The 15,398-nt window shown below is 38.6% G+C and overlaps 1 protein-coding gene across 11 annotated transcripts in view; it reads right to left on the bottom strand.

The window, feature by feature from the left end:
- Nucleotides 1-15,122, bottom strand: part of Herc1 (HECT and RLD domain containing E3 ubiquitin protein ligase family member 1) — a 162,602-nt gene extending 147,480 nt beyond the window's left edge. For 7 of the 11 annotated variants that reach the window (XM_036192311.1, XM_036192316.1, XM_036192317.1 and 4 more), the window contains exon 1: nt 14,971-15,109. The gene's annotated coding sequence lies outside the window, so the exon portion shown is untranslated. Of the gene's footprint in view, nt 1-9,317; nt 9,374-14,970 lie in introns of all 11 variants that reach the window. The other 4 variants (XM_036192313.1, XM_036192322.1, XM_036192314.1 and 1 more) reach the window with 3 other exon arrangements.
- Between the last annotated feature and the right edge of the window lie 276 nt (nt 15,123-15,398).

Raw genomic sequence — 15,398 nt, 5'->3', positions numbered from 1 at the left:
GTTTTGTTTTGTTTTACTTCCTTGTGAAAGGCATTTTTTAGTTGGATGAACAGATTCTAGGAGCCAGCCCCAATTGCTGGGCTACAAAATAGTAACTGTCAATATACTTCTAATGAGAAAAAAAATCTTTGACAACAAAAGAGTAAATTACACATGTCAAGTTAAAACAATCTGTTACTCTAACAGGTGCAATTAATCCAGAATGCAAACATACTGTCAACACCTGCAGTTCACTTTAATTTGCAATTGAGCTTTGGCTAGCACCCACAGGCTAGACTACAACAATTTTCTAGATTTTCTAGAACTGTGGGTCTGAACCCAATGGGTTCACACAACTGAATATGCAGGTTTCTGGATAAACAACTACCAACATTTAATTCAAGATCAAATAAATAATGAATCCAAGGTATCTCTGGAAGTACTCACCCATACTGCATCACATGACCTCACTACAGCCTGGTTCTGAACAAACTGTGTGAGCTTTACAATGTGGACAGCCATGCCACAGTGTCAACCAACACTGCCTGAAATTCCAGACTAAGTTACAACTGCAATGTTATTTACTGAGCATACAAAGTTTTCTGCTCTTTGAAAATATAATGGTTTAATTACAGAAAACAAAGGATTTTAAAAGTTCCCTAAATATCATTTCTCAGCATATAAGTATAAAATTAGTGTATCTTGGGATTATACTTTTATTAGAATAGTTCATTTTTAAAATTGCTGTTTTAAGTTGCTGACTTGAGTTTCACAAATAAATGATGAATTAATTTTAGCTTGAGATTAGGACAGTATTTCCCACAAAATCTGAAATACCCTTAAAGATATTTCTGCTATTTTTGAACACGTTGATGTAAAGCTAAATGTTGAAGATAATTCATACCTTTGGTAGTAATTATTCAACCAAGTTTTGTATCTACCTCACAAATTTGCTTTCATCTTTAATGTATACCAAAGAATTGTTTTATAACTCATTTATGATTTATTATCAGTAGATGACTTGTATGTAATTTTATATAGCTATATATCTGAGGTCATGTAAAAACTCCTCAGGAGGGCTAGTTAGATGACTCAATAGGAAAAGGCCTGACTACCTGTTCAATCTCCAGAGTCCACATATGGAAGGACAGAACAACTCCACAAGCCGTCCTATGACCTCCACACAGAGTACCATGGCATGCATGCACACACATGAAATAAAAAGAAATAAATGCATAAAAATTTAAAAAGAAAAGAAATCCCAGAGAAGTTGCAAGTCACAAAGCTCAAGAACCCTGTCCTGGAAAAGTAAAGTTAATGGTCCTCATCACATTTGTTTGTTAACAAAGACAAACAAAATATAAAATGTGGTTACTGTGATAATATTAAGAGTTTGCTATAAGGCTAGGGGTGGTGGTGCACACTTTTAATCCCAGCACTCAGAAGGCAAAGGCAGGTGAATCTCTGGGAATTCAAGATCAGCCTTGTCTACATAGTGAGTTCCAGGCTGGTCAGAGCTACATTGTGAGACCCTGTCTCAAAAAACAGAATTTGCTATAAGGCTGGGAAGGTAGGCCAAAGGTACAGTATTTGCAAGGCCTTTGGTTCAGTCTTCAGCAGCACAAAGTAAAAATTAGCTATAAATGTTTTTGGCATGATGATAAACTATAGCTATAACAAAGGATGTAAGAGAGACTTTTTAGGAACCAATATTAAAATAATCTCAAATGTACAAATTACATGTGTATATATGTATATTTACATATATACATATATGCAGTATATATCCCTGTGTATGTGTGTGTAATTTGAATTAAACAATCTAATCCAGGAATTGGGATTAAGGAATTAAGTGGATAGAAATACAGCTGAAACAAGACATCTCTGGGTTCCTTTGGACTGCTACAGCTTTTATTTATTATTTTGGTGAAGAGGTGCATAACAGGCATGTCAAAGTCAGAGGACAACTTCCAAGAATCTGTTCTCTTGTTCTATTATGTGGTTTGTCAATACTAAACTTGGGTCCTCAGGTTTGGCAGCAAGTGCCTTTACCCAACAAGCCATCTCACTAGATCTAAATAAAAAAAAAAAAAAAAAAAAAAAACAGGCTTTCATGTACCTCAAGCTGGCCTCAAAGATGCTTATATGGCTAAGGATCACACTGAACTCCTGATCCTCCTGATTCTGTCTCCTGAGTAATAGTCATCACATCTGGCCTGAGTTGATAATTCTTAAAGCTCAAAGCTTGGTGAAGAGTTCTTTATTCTATTCTCTAAACTGTTATATCAACATATGTTTAAAATATTCTATTTTTAAAGATTTGTTTATTTTCATTTTATGTACACTTGTGAATGGCTTCATGTACGTGTATGCCCTATATATGCATGTCTAGGGCCTGTAAAGGCCAGAAGAGAGCATCAGATCCCCCTGGAATTGGAGTTACAGGTGGTTGTAAGTCACTACATGGGTGCTGGGAACCCAGCCAGGTCCTCTGGAAAAGCAGCAAATGCTCTTTAGCTGCTAAGCCGTCTCTCCAGCCCCCAAATATTAATATTAATATTTTTTTGGGTTTCTCAAGACAGGTTTCTCTGTGTTGTTTAAATCCAGGAGGTGCCGTTGCTGTTCTGGAAGTCACTCTGCAGACTAGACTGGCCTGGAACTGGGAAATCTACCTGCTTTTGCCTCCTGAGTGCTAGAATTAAAGGCGTGCACCACCACTACCCAGCAGCTGCTGCTGCTGCTTTTTTTTTTTTTTTTTTTTTTTTAAGATAGAATGCTGCCTGGGAATTGAATTATCTGCCTAGGATTGAATGAATATAATCTCTACATATTTCAAAAGAGATAAATTCATAGACACAAGTGACCACCTGATATTATAGTTAAAATATTATTTTAAAAAAATCATTTGAGGAGGGAGGTGGAGGTAGAACACTTGCCTAACAAGTCCAAAGTCCATGGTTTTATCTAAAGCTAAAAAAAAAAAAATTTGAAAGAATCTCACTAGCAGTCCACTTGCTGAACTTGTCTATATAATCCCTATTACTTACAAGTCCTTTAACAGCTGATCAAAAGCTTTCTGTGGAAAACGGTTTAAATGGTTGTTTTAATTACTTAATAAAACATTCACAGAGAAGACAGTGTAGATTTGCAAACAATATTGCAGTCACTGCTACTTTCTAGTACTATGGGCCATTAGTACTTCCGGAATTTATCATCAGCAGGTTTACTACTTAAGCATTCTAGTGCACTGAGCTCCTAAGCAGGACTAGTTTTATCTTGTGTACAAAAAACAAGTCCTGACTGCTCACTCTGAAATAAGGAACGAACCCAAAAGATAACAGGCAAGAGAGAGAGATGGTGATTATAAAGTAGAAAAGAAAGCATTATAAAAAAAATAAAATAAAATAGCTTTGAAAGAAAAGAAAGGCATCTTAAGTAACAGTTTAAGAATGCAAAATACTCAGCAATTAAAATTTTGGAAAACAAAGTCACATCTTGTTGGTAACCTACTACTTTAAAGCTAAGTGATTCTGTGAAATTCATGTCTCACTTTATTCTTCTATTTTGCATACCTTCTTACTATCTCAGAATAATTTTAATGTAACCAAAACAATTGAAGCTGTTTTCAAAATGAATAAGGAAAAACAGCACACCAACATTTATGCCACCTCACTACTACCTTACATTTGCCCACTAGGAAGCTACTAACCTGTCTTTTCCAAACTTCCAGAACAGAAAGTTCCCAGCCACTATGCTAACCCATAACATTATCCAAACCACTTTAGTCTTACCTCAGCCTACTAGAAATTATAGTTAAAACATGTGGGCCAGGCACAATGGTGCAGAAGCAAGTGGCTCTCTGAAAGTTAAGGTTATAAAATGAATTCCAGGTCAGTGAGGGCTACACAACGAGACCTTGTCTCAAAATAATAATTTTTAAAAAATAAAACATTGGTTTTAAAAATAGTACAACAGTTTAGCTGTCATTCAGTTTTTATGTCTAAATTGAAACTCGTGTCTTAAAAACACCTAGGCTTGGAGCTGGAGATGTAGCTCAGTGGTAGAGCACTTGCCCAGCAAGAAAAAAACCCTGAGTTCATCCTCAACACTAGGGAAAACAAACAAACAAAACCTAGACTTTACAATAACCTTTCTTTTTCGAGACAGAGTTTCTCTGTGTAGTAGTTTTAGTGGCTGTCATGGATCTCGCTCTGTAGACCAGGCTGGCCTCAAACTCAAAGAGATCCGCCTGGCTCTGCCTCCTGAGTGCTGGGATTAAAGGCGTGCGTGCACTACCACTGTCCAGCTAGTTTATAGATTTAAAGGAGTCTTAAATAACACGAGGAAAAATGTTTAAAAAGTGCATGTTAGTTAGGTGACTACAAAAAGTAACAAATACATAATAACTAGTTAGATTTAATCATTCTACAATAAATTTACACTTCAAATGTATGCAATTTTGTCAATCTAAAAATAGTAAATGAAATTGCTTAGACTATTGCCTACATAATAAGTGCTCAATAACCAGCATTATAGTTTACATATGCAGCTGTCTACTCTCTCCTATATTAAGTTATACACATCTCTCCCTCATTCTCCCTTACTCATTCTTTCCAAAAGAATGACAAACTGTAAGAAAGCAGAACTATGATTACCACTCAGACTCACTTCTAGCCTTCAGTCAACACTTTAAGTCAAGAATTTAGAATGTGGTCATCCTCAGCTGCAAAGTAGAGTCCAACTTGGACTACATAGGACACTGTCTCAAAAGAAAAAATAAAATAGTAAGTGTTGAGGAAGATATAGAGAAAAGGGAACACCCACTGGCTAAAATGTAACTTGGAATGTTCATTATGGAACACAGTACTCAAAAAAAAATTTTTTTTTAATTCTCTTCTGGGTATATACTCAACAGAGGTGAAATCAGCACCTCCCAGAGATATCTAGAGTCTCATGTGCACTGTAGTATTATCACAGAGGTCAAGACATGGAAGCAACCTAAATGTCTGTGGCCCCCATAGGCTCATATACTTGATTGAATGCTTGGTCTCCAGATGGTAGAACTATTTGAGAAGGATTAGGAGGCATGGCCTTGTTAAAGAAAGTGTGTCACGGGGGGTGAGCTTTGAGATTTTAGAAGTCCATGCCATTCTCAGTTAGCGCTCTCTGCTTCAGAAGGTAAGCTCTCAGCTACTGCTCCAGCATCATGCCTGCTTGCTTACCTGCTGCCATGTTCACTACCATGATGATCATGGACTCTCACCCTCTGGAACCATGAGCCTCAATAAACTCTTTCTTGTATAAGTTACCTTGGTCACGTCTCTTCACAACAACAGAAAAGTAACTAAGATAATATATATCAACCGATTATTGGATTAAAAAAATGAGATACATACAATGGCTTATTTTATTCTGTTGTAAAAAGGAGATTCTTATAATCCTGGTAGTAAAGAAACTGAGGCAGGAAGATCACAAGTTTAAAGCCAGCCTCCTGCCTCAGGAGACTCTCTCAAAAAAAATGAACCAAGGAGATGGCTCAGTGAGTACAAGTGCATACAGAACATATTTGACAATATGAGCTCCAATACTTGTAGCCATGTTTAAAAAAAAAAGGCCCAATGCCATGGTACACATCTTTAACCCCAGCACTCCTATGAGAGATGGAGACCAGAGAATCACCAGGAAGTTCCCAGGCCAGCTATTCTGAAGTATGTAGTGCAACTGTAGAAAGAGAGATCATGCCTCTAAACAAAGCAAATGGGAAGAAGCAACTCCTAAAAGTTGTCCTCTGACCTACACACAACCCATACAAACCATACATGTGTAAGATGGATATTTTAAATTGTTTACCTAAAATCATCATTTCACTAAAAAGCATACAGTACACTTCAAACTCATACAATAAATAAGCCTGAAATGAAGAGGGGGAAAAATGAGAACTAGGGATGGAGTTCCATGGTATTGTGTCTACCTAGCACAAACAAGACCTGGGATTCAACCCACAGCAGAGAGACAGAGAGACAGAGAGACAGAGACAGAGACAGAGAGAGAGAGAGAGAGAGAGAGAGGAAGAAACAGACAAAAGATTGGTGAATACCACTAATCACCAGAAATCAAGTGTTATCTGAGGTTTGTATCAGCATCAAAGACATTTTAAGACTCCACCAGACTACTACTGGTTCTAGTCACAAACACCTAGCATCTGTTTTCTTATGAACCATCAATTAATCATAAATCCAATAAATACAGGCTCCTTAAGTGCAAAAATGCACCGGCTTGTTTGTCAGTGCTTAGGGATCACACCCATCACCTAGCATATGCTAGGCAAGAAGCTACATCCTCAACCCTGATTTTTAATTAATGTGTTCCTAGCACCTGGAGCAGTGTCCTTTCTGGCAAAGAACCCAAAGTTCCAGCCTTACTTGCTACCCTGTGATGGAGATTTTAGTTGTCCTAGTTCCATGACATCAGTAAAATCTGACAGGACCATTCGAATCTAGAATTTTAAACTCTCAGTTCCATTTTAATATTGGTCTTCTTGGGAGGCTGGGAGTGGTTCGCACTAATCTTGCAGAGGACAATAGTTGAGTTTCCAGAACCCATAACAAGAGGCTCACATCTACCTCTAATTCCATCTCTAGGAGAATTTGGTATCTCTATCGCAGGCATCTGCATTCACGTGCACATACCCACACACTCACATACACATATTTTTAAGTAACAAAAATAAATCTTAAAAAAAAAAAGATTGGTCTTCTTGCTTACAGGAACAAATTACAAATACTACCTACCATTACCATAGATGTCAATATGTACTGCATATGTTGTTCAAAATATCACAACTATCATGAAATGTAAACCAGTAACTATTATTTTAACAAATCCCAGAAAAAAAGAAAGCTCTTTCTTCCAAATTCAGATATCTTTTGTGAACCACTACAAGAATTTTAGCATATACGCATTATGAATCAACCCTATACCTCCATTATTGAGAAATCATGACTAGGCTAGAAATTATATTCTAATCAATTTCACCTACATAAAACAATTTGTATGTATCAGAACAATAGTGAGGGATAATATATTTTTCAATCTGTAACAATCCACTAAGCCACAAGCCTTTCTACAATAATTACAAAGCATTTTAAAGGATTTATCTTTGGAAAAAATTAAAAAGCAAGACAATACATTCTGTTTGGGTGAGTCTATAGGGAAAAAATGCTTTCATATATTTCTGATGGTACATATATAAAGAAAAATGAAAATACTTAGCAACACTACATAGGCATTTGACTTTTGACCCATCAATCCTACTTACAGGAATCTACTAGGAAGATATACCATATATCTCTACTAACCCAAAATGGATATGTACAAGGTCATTTATAGAAACACTGTTTGTAACTGCAAAATACAGAAAACAAGCAAATGTCATACATAGGTGTAGCTGCATCTACACAGCTGTTTTTAAAAAAAAATTAAGATACTCTGGAGGAAAGGGTAGGCAAATCTCTGTGGCTCAAGGCCAGCCTAGTATGTTCTACACAATAAGTTCCAGGCCAGCCTACATATTAAGACCCTATCTTTTTTAAAAAAAGATTCAAGAGTATGAAAATAATACATCTTCAAAAGAATGAACCAATCTGCAACATTTCCAGGATACATTACTGTTAAGTGGAAAAAAAATGCAAAAGATTATGATAAACTTCATGTAGAAAGGAATAGAAGAGTTAGAGATATAACTCAGTGAAAGAGTGCTCATCTAGTGAACATGGGCCCCTGACCTCATTCTACAGCAACACACACACACACACACACACACACACACACACACACACAATGTATATGAATGGTCATAGCAACATTATTCCCAGTAGCCAAGAGGTTAAAAAACAAACAACAACAAACAATGCCCATCAACTGATACACAGATGAATATTACTTAGATATCATTAATCCAGGGGGGAAAAAAACCTGAAGTACTCATACATGCTACAGCATAAATGAACTTTGAACAAATTACACTAACTTAAAGAAACCAGGAACAAAAGACCACACATAATACAATTTCACCTACACAAAATACCCAGAATAGAATCAGCAAATCCACATAGAAAGTAGAACAGAATACAGACCTTGGAAGTGACTGCTAATAATCACAAGGTTTCTTTGGGGATAATAAAATGCTCTAGAATTAGACAGTGGTGATAAGTGGCACAACCTCGTGAATGTGCTTTTTTTTTAACTACATGACTGCAAAGTCCTGTAACCTAATAATTAGAAGATCTATAAGAACCTCAAGTCTGCGGCAAGGAAACTTGTCTGAAGAAGAAAGGAAGGAAGCAAGCAAGCAAGCTTGCATGCATGCAAACCTGGCTTGTACACTTTAATAGGTTATGGCATATGCCTGTTCCCAGCTACTCAGGAGATGGACTCTGTTGAATCACCTGAGGCCTGGAATCTGAAGCCAGCTTGGGCAACATACTAAGATTCTGTCTCAAAAAATAATTTATTAATTAAATTAAATGATGCATTTTATGATATGTGGTTTATATGTCAATTAAAATTATATGAGAAAAAAATATTTAAAAGAAAATGTAGGGGCCAGTAAGATGGCTCACTAGGTAAAGGTGCTTGCCACTAAACCTGATACCTAAGTTTGATCCCCGAGACCCACATCATGTAAGCAAAGAACCAATGCCAAGTTGTCCTCTGACCTCCCTATGTATACTATGGGATGTAAACACACACATTTAATCCTTTAAAATGCACATAATCTGCTCATTTGGGTAAAATAATTGCGGGAGAGATAAGTCAGAAATTAAATTTCAACTCTGGATACTTTCATGGACATGGAAAAGGAGAAACAAAGATGGGGACATAAGAATGAGACAGTAAGGAGGAGGACAGAGATCCTTTTGAGTAATCGTTTTAATTAGCAAAGTTTAACAGCAGCGGCATTTATTAACTGTACTGTTTCACAAACCAAAACTAACAATAACACCCATGCATGATGATACACGCCTGTAACCCTAGCACTCAGAAGGTTGAGGCAGGAGAATACCAAGCTTGAGCCCAGGGTGAGATTCTTGAGAGTTCTTCTCTGAAATCACCGTCATCCTTAACAATAATTAGTTAACATCAACCAGGACTGAGAGCAATCAAAATAGAAGACAAAGGCATCACAAAGAAACTGAACTTCACTGCACAAAAGTAACACAGCCACACTAAAGAAAGCAGGGAATCAACAGATAACCTAAATAACTAGGGCTAAAGATAAAAACGGCACACAGTCAATCAATTTAGTGATGCTTTTCATAAGTCAGCAAACTACCTACCTGACGGATACTCCAAAAGTTAACAAATGTACGTTACTACACTGAGCTCCAGGCTTCTGTCACAGAAAGAAGATACAAATGAGGAATGAAGAAAGGTCAGAACCACCTTGTAGTTTGGAAGAAAGGGTATCGCTATAAATGCATGTTCTTTAATGCATAGAGAAATAAATATAGTTGTCCTTCAGGATTTTCAAGGGATAGGTTCCAGAGTCACCACTCCCTCCCTGGCAGGTAACAAAATCTACTATTCTCTGGTCCCTTGCAGTCAGTTTCTTTTTTTTTTTTTCCCAGAGCTAAGGACCGAACCCAGGGCCTTGTGCTTGCTAGGCAATCGCTCTACCACTGAGCTAAATCCCCAACCCCCAGTCAGTTTCTTAAACTGTGAGTAGTAATTCCGTAATGTAACTAAATTCAGGGGTGGCCAAGAATTTAGCTACAATGAAAGGTTTCTGGACATAAGAATAAATCCAATGCGTCTCTAGCAGCACTCACCCATGCTGTTACTCCACTGAAGCCTTGGTTCTAAACATAAAATGTGTACGCTCTATATGCATGCCATGGCACCATGCAATGACAAAGAGAAATGCCAAAAATACCATGGCTCAGATTGAGACTACTGTAAATTATGGATTGCAATATTTTTACTATGCAAATAAAGTACTCCACTTTTGAAATACCATAGCTGAAATACAGAAATCAAGACTTCTAATATTTTTATCCTCATTCCTCAGCACATAAGCATCAAATTAATATATCTCTGGATTGTTTTGTGTTAGGACATTTGATTTTTAAAGTTGCTGGCTTGACTTTCACATAAAAATCATTAAAAAAATTTTGATTTGGAAACAGGGCAGACTTTCCCACATTTCTGAAATGGCTCTAAATATACTTCTGCAATTTTGGACTATGAATTAATAAGAAGCAGCAATCTCAACACTGTTGATTATAAAAGCAAAATATTGATCAACTCTAAAAAATGTTGGAAGATGCTCTATGTCCTGTAGTATCAAATATTCAGTCAAGATTTAATTTCTTATATAAAAATAAATAAGCCAGGTGGTGGTGGTGCACACCTTTAATCCCAGCACTGGGGGGGAGGAGCCAGGAGGATCTCTGTGAGTTCGAGGCCAGCCTGGTCTATAGAGTGAGATTCAGGTCAGGCACAAAACTACACAAAGAAACCCTGCCTCAAAAAAAACCAAAATAAATAAATAAATAAGCACACCTGTTTCTCAGTATTCAAATTTGAGTACTTAGTAAATAGTAAATCTATATGCATACAAAATGGCTGTTTTAAACTAAGTTTTTAAAAATAAGGTTATCAGTGAAGCTTTAATGTGTATACTCACTTTATATAACTACACATTCAGGATCACATACAAACTTACAAAAGAGTATCGTAAGTAAAAAAGGGCTTAAGAAACCCGGCATCATATCTGTCTACAACCTACCCGTAACTTAACGCATTATATCTAATACTTAACATAACGCAGTCATTTGTGAGATGGCTCAGTAGCTAACAGTGCTTGTCACCAAGGCTTGCAACCTGCGTTTAGTCCCCTAGATCCACATAGTGGAAGAGAACCAGCTCTCACAAGTTGCCCTTGAATCACTAAACACACAAACACAAATATACACATAGGCACAAACAGATAAATGTAATTTTTTTCCAAATATTTTCAATCATATCGATTGAATCCATAGATGTGCAACCCTTATGTAAGGAGGGCCAGTTTTTTATATATACTTCCTAATTTATTCAAAGGCCTAGGAATAAGTACCCACAGCTCAACTTTAAGTACCATTCTCCAATAAAAGGTACCAGAACTCCCAGGAGAAGTAGTTGATCCCAGGACTGGAGTAGGAAAACAGGCTGAATATTACTAGCCTGTGGAAGCAGAATGGAAAAAAAATTATATTATTAGTAATTTTTAGGTTTAGCATACAAAGTAATAGGGATCATTATGACACCTTCATATACATGACATACTTGGTTTTTATTTGTTCCTCTCACCTACAGGATTTTCCTGAAACAGGAAAAGGTGGAACTAGAAAAGCTCCCAGTGGCCAAAGCTGGAACAATGTGTGCAGAATACTACTATCATATTGGATAACAGTCAGTGAAATCAAATGAATACCCACACCAGCATACTAATACAAATACTGAATTAACAAATTAGGGAGAAAGGACATCACTCCTTTATAGAATTCATAAATGTTAAGAACAAGGGAAATACAAATACCTCCTCAATTGTATGCTACAAACAAGAAGAGAAAGTTTGAGGGAAACCACCTACCTGCAGTACTGAAGTATCTCCTACAAGATATATATAAATACAGCAAAGAGAATACAAAGGGACAAACAGTAACTTCACCTAGAATAACCCAGCAGAAGCCACCAGAACAAAGTGATCAAGGTTAAAATATCATTAGTAACCAGATACATCAACACCATGAGTCTCCTAGTAAAATGCACTGACACAGTATCATTGTTATATTAAAACATGTGTAACTTCAATCTAATCACAAGAAAACTATCAAATAAGCCAACAATAAGAGAATTTCTACAAAATCAATGACCAATACTCCAAAAAGTCATGAGAAACTTAGCAGTTTGCCAGGAGTGATATCTCCTGGCACCTGGACCCAGAGGCAGTCAGATCCCCATAGTAAGATCCTGCCTCAAAAAACCAAACAAACAAAAGAAGCCAGGCACTGTATTACATGCCAGTACTCTCCGTATCCTCAGTACTTGGAAGGTGGGAACAGGAGGATCACAAGCTCCTGGGCAGACTCAGCCAGAGTTAGAAGCAGCCTAAACTGCATAAGCTCCTGTCTCAAAAAGAAAAAATTAAAAGTAAAACCTAACCATCATCTGCTGCAGCCATCACATTTACTTGCTGATAGATCTCCTCTGGAATTTAATATTCCCATTAATTTACAGAGCCAGCAGGAAGAATAAAATAATAATCAAAAGAGCATCTATTAAGTACCTATTTCCTGCTCCTTTTAGTTTAAAAAAAAAAAATGTATTAGCTGAAATGACTTTGCTAACTTTACAATCTCCCTTTAAATGACTTAGCCAATATTTTCTGTTCAAGACCTTGATAAAATCTAGAAGGTATCCATAACAAAATTTTTGTGGGTGCATTAAGGCAAAGTTTTGTATACAACTAAAAAAAATTGTTCAGTTGTTTGGTCTTTTATGGTTGTCTACCTACAGAATTTCAAGAGCTTGTTCATTGTTTTCTGAAATGGTATCTCCCATGTAGCCAAGACCAGCCTAGAAATCTTGATCATTCTGCCTGTACCTATAGTAACACATTCTTCTACCTTATCCCAAAGTACATCATCAACTATCATTTTCATTCTAAAACCTCAAACTGTCCGCCAGGTGGTGGAGGCGAAGGCCTTTAATCCCAGCACTCAGGAGACAGAGGCAGGTGGATACAGAGCTGCAGGACAGCCATGAAAAAAAAAAAAAATCTGCTGTCCATTGCACCCAGTCTTAATATACTAAGACTTTTCATTATTTGTTACATGCATCTTCTACTAACCAGTCCAGCCCAATCAACAACACATTCTCTGAAATCCATTTAAATAAAATGGTATTTTCAGACATGTTTGCATTAATGAGCAGATTAAGTGATGCATTTACATTTGCTTTCCCCTCCATACCCCACCAGCATGTCTGCACAGAGAAAATACATGATCAATGGATCAGTGTCACATGTAAATGGCAAGACTGGAAATTTAAGAAGCCAAGTGATAAGAACCTTAGGGGAAGCAAAATTTATAAAAGTTGTCAATTACAGGAGGCCTTAATAGGCCATCCATTTCAACAACTCACAATCTACCCTATTTTTCAAAGATGCCAAGTTTCCAACCTCAACTTTCTGCCACAAAATCCTGCCATGTAATTTGGGGAAAAATATATAATTGACTGTTCTTTGTCCTACCTAATGCTGCTTCTTTCTCAAATAATATGACAAAACATTTTTGTTTACTTTTTTTTAAGACATGGTTTCTCTGTGCAGCTCTGGCTGTCCTGGAACTCACTTTGCAAACCAAGCTGGCCTCCAACTCACAGAGATCTGCCTGCCTCTGCCTCCTGAGATTAAAGGCGTTTATTTCTAAGATATGCAAATGTGTGTACAGGTACAGAAGCCAAACATGCATAACATCTGTGTGCATTTACAAATAATACAGGCACACAGGACATGCACTTTTGCTTGTATAAACACACAGGTGTGGAATCATATAATCAAAGGTACATCACCTTTTTTTAAAAAAAACTTTTAAACAGTTTTCTTCTCATCGTAATTAATTTTTTAATTTTCATTCATTCATTCATTCATTCATTTATTTATTTATTTTTGCTGTACATAAACGCTAGCCCAATTTAGGGAACTCATCACAAACAGAACTATAAAAAATTCAGGTATTAAATTCGAAAAGAAAGCTGTTAACATTTGACTTTTAAAGCTACTTGAGCAAAAATCATTTGGAAGAAGGCACAATGAAAGACGGTGATGGCAGGGTACTGCCGGTGATAATGAACAAGTAATCGGGTTTAATCAAGTGGGCCAAAGGAATGACTCAAATAAAACAAATCATTTTGGGAACACACAGAAAATGAGGAAGTACCACTCAAGGACGAGCCAAGTACTATTAAAAAACAAAACGTAAAGGGTCTGTTAGAAATATACCAAAATATTAACCATGAAATGCTATCTCTGGAGACGGGTTGTTAATTCGTTGAAATCTATCACTCTTGTTATTTGAATACCTATACACACCTTCAAAGTATTACAGACATTTCTGAAACTAACGCAAACGCAGATTCTGTCCCTGCACTCCACAGCTAACATACATATACATTCCTATATACATACATACACACACACACACACACACACACACACACACACACACACACACAATCTCTCACCCGCACACACATATATAGCGCGTCTTTACATAACCTCCTGAAAGAGGTGAGAACCAAGCTTCTGTCCTGTGTCTCCCGGGAACCTGCCACCCATCACTGTTCCCTGGGATAGCTCCTGTCATCACCACCATGCACCTCTCACCCCGGAGACTACACAATTGCCGCCTCGTCTCCGCGCCAGGTAGCCAGGGCTTTAGAAACAGTTATTTTATCGGGTGAGAGACTTGGAGAAAGGTTTACCGAAAGGATGAGCAGCCCCCACCCAAAGGCACAGACGACAAGAAAGACACATCGTCTCAGCCTCCACCCCTCCGAAGTCGGCCGGCGACCGGGAGCACCGGAGTCGCGACTCCCCAAGATGAAGAGCGCGGAGAGCCGCTCCCCGGTGCCAGTCCCGGCTAAGGGAGCAGCGCTCGTTAGCGGATAAAGGGGAGAAGGTCACAGACGCAACCCGAGGAGCCAAGGGACGCGCGCAGCCAGCCTATTCAGGGGCGGGTCCCTCGGCCCTCCTGCGGGGAGCACGGCTTCTAAGAGGCTTCCAAGGGGCCGGGGCTTCCTCGGGCCTCCGCCTGCCGTCCACCGGGAACCGGCAGCCCTATTCGGCGGGCCGCCCGGGAACAGCCCCGAGCGGCCGGGCTGGGCCAGCCGAGCACACACATACACACACACGGGAGGTCCAGATGGTGAAAGAGGAAGCGTTACCGTACGCGGGTCGGGAGCTGGCGGCGGTGGGGTGAGGCTCCAGCGCCCGGCACCTGGCTGCCCAGCGGCAGCGCTAGCCGCGTCCTTTATATTTTTGCTGCAGCGGCGGCGACTTGTCAAAGGGAAAGACGTAAGAAGGCGGCGGCAGCCGCGGCGGGCGAGTCTCGCGGGACTTGTAAGGAACTCTCGCGAGATCCGGGGCGCTGGTCCAGCCTCCTCCGGGCCTTGCGCGGGAGGAGGAAGGCAACCCGAGAGGAGAAGAGGGGAGGGGACGCCGGTTTAGGGACTAAAGAGAAAGCGGGGACAACTTTGGGGGCCGGGAGACCCCTGTGTGGGTTCTGGGGACACTCTATCGCCACATGTCTTACCTTTGAGTCTCCGCGAATGGGGAACTGGCAATTGGGGACTCTTCACAAAGGGCGCTGATG

Source organism: Onychomys torridus, chromosome 7, assembly GCF_903995425.1.
Source record: "Onychomys torridus chromosome 7, mOncTor1.1, whole genome shotgun sequence".
In the NCBI taxonomy this organism is placed as follows: Eukaryota; Metazoa; Chordata; class Mammalia; order Rodentia; family Cricetidae; genus Onychomys; species Onychomys torridus.
This window is presented reverse-complemented; position numbering and strand designations above follow the sequence as displayed.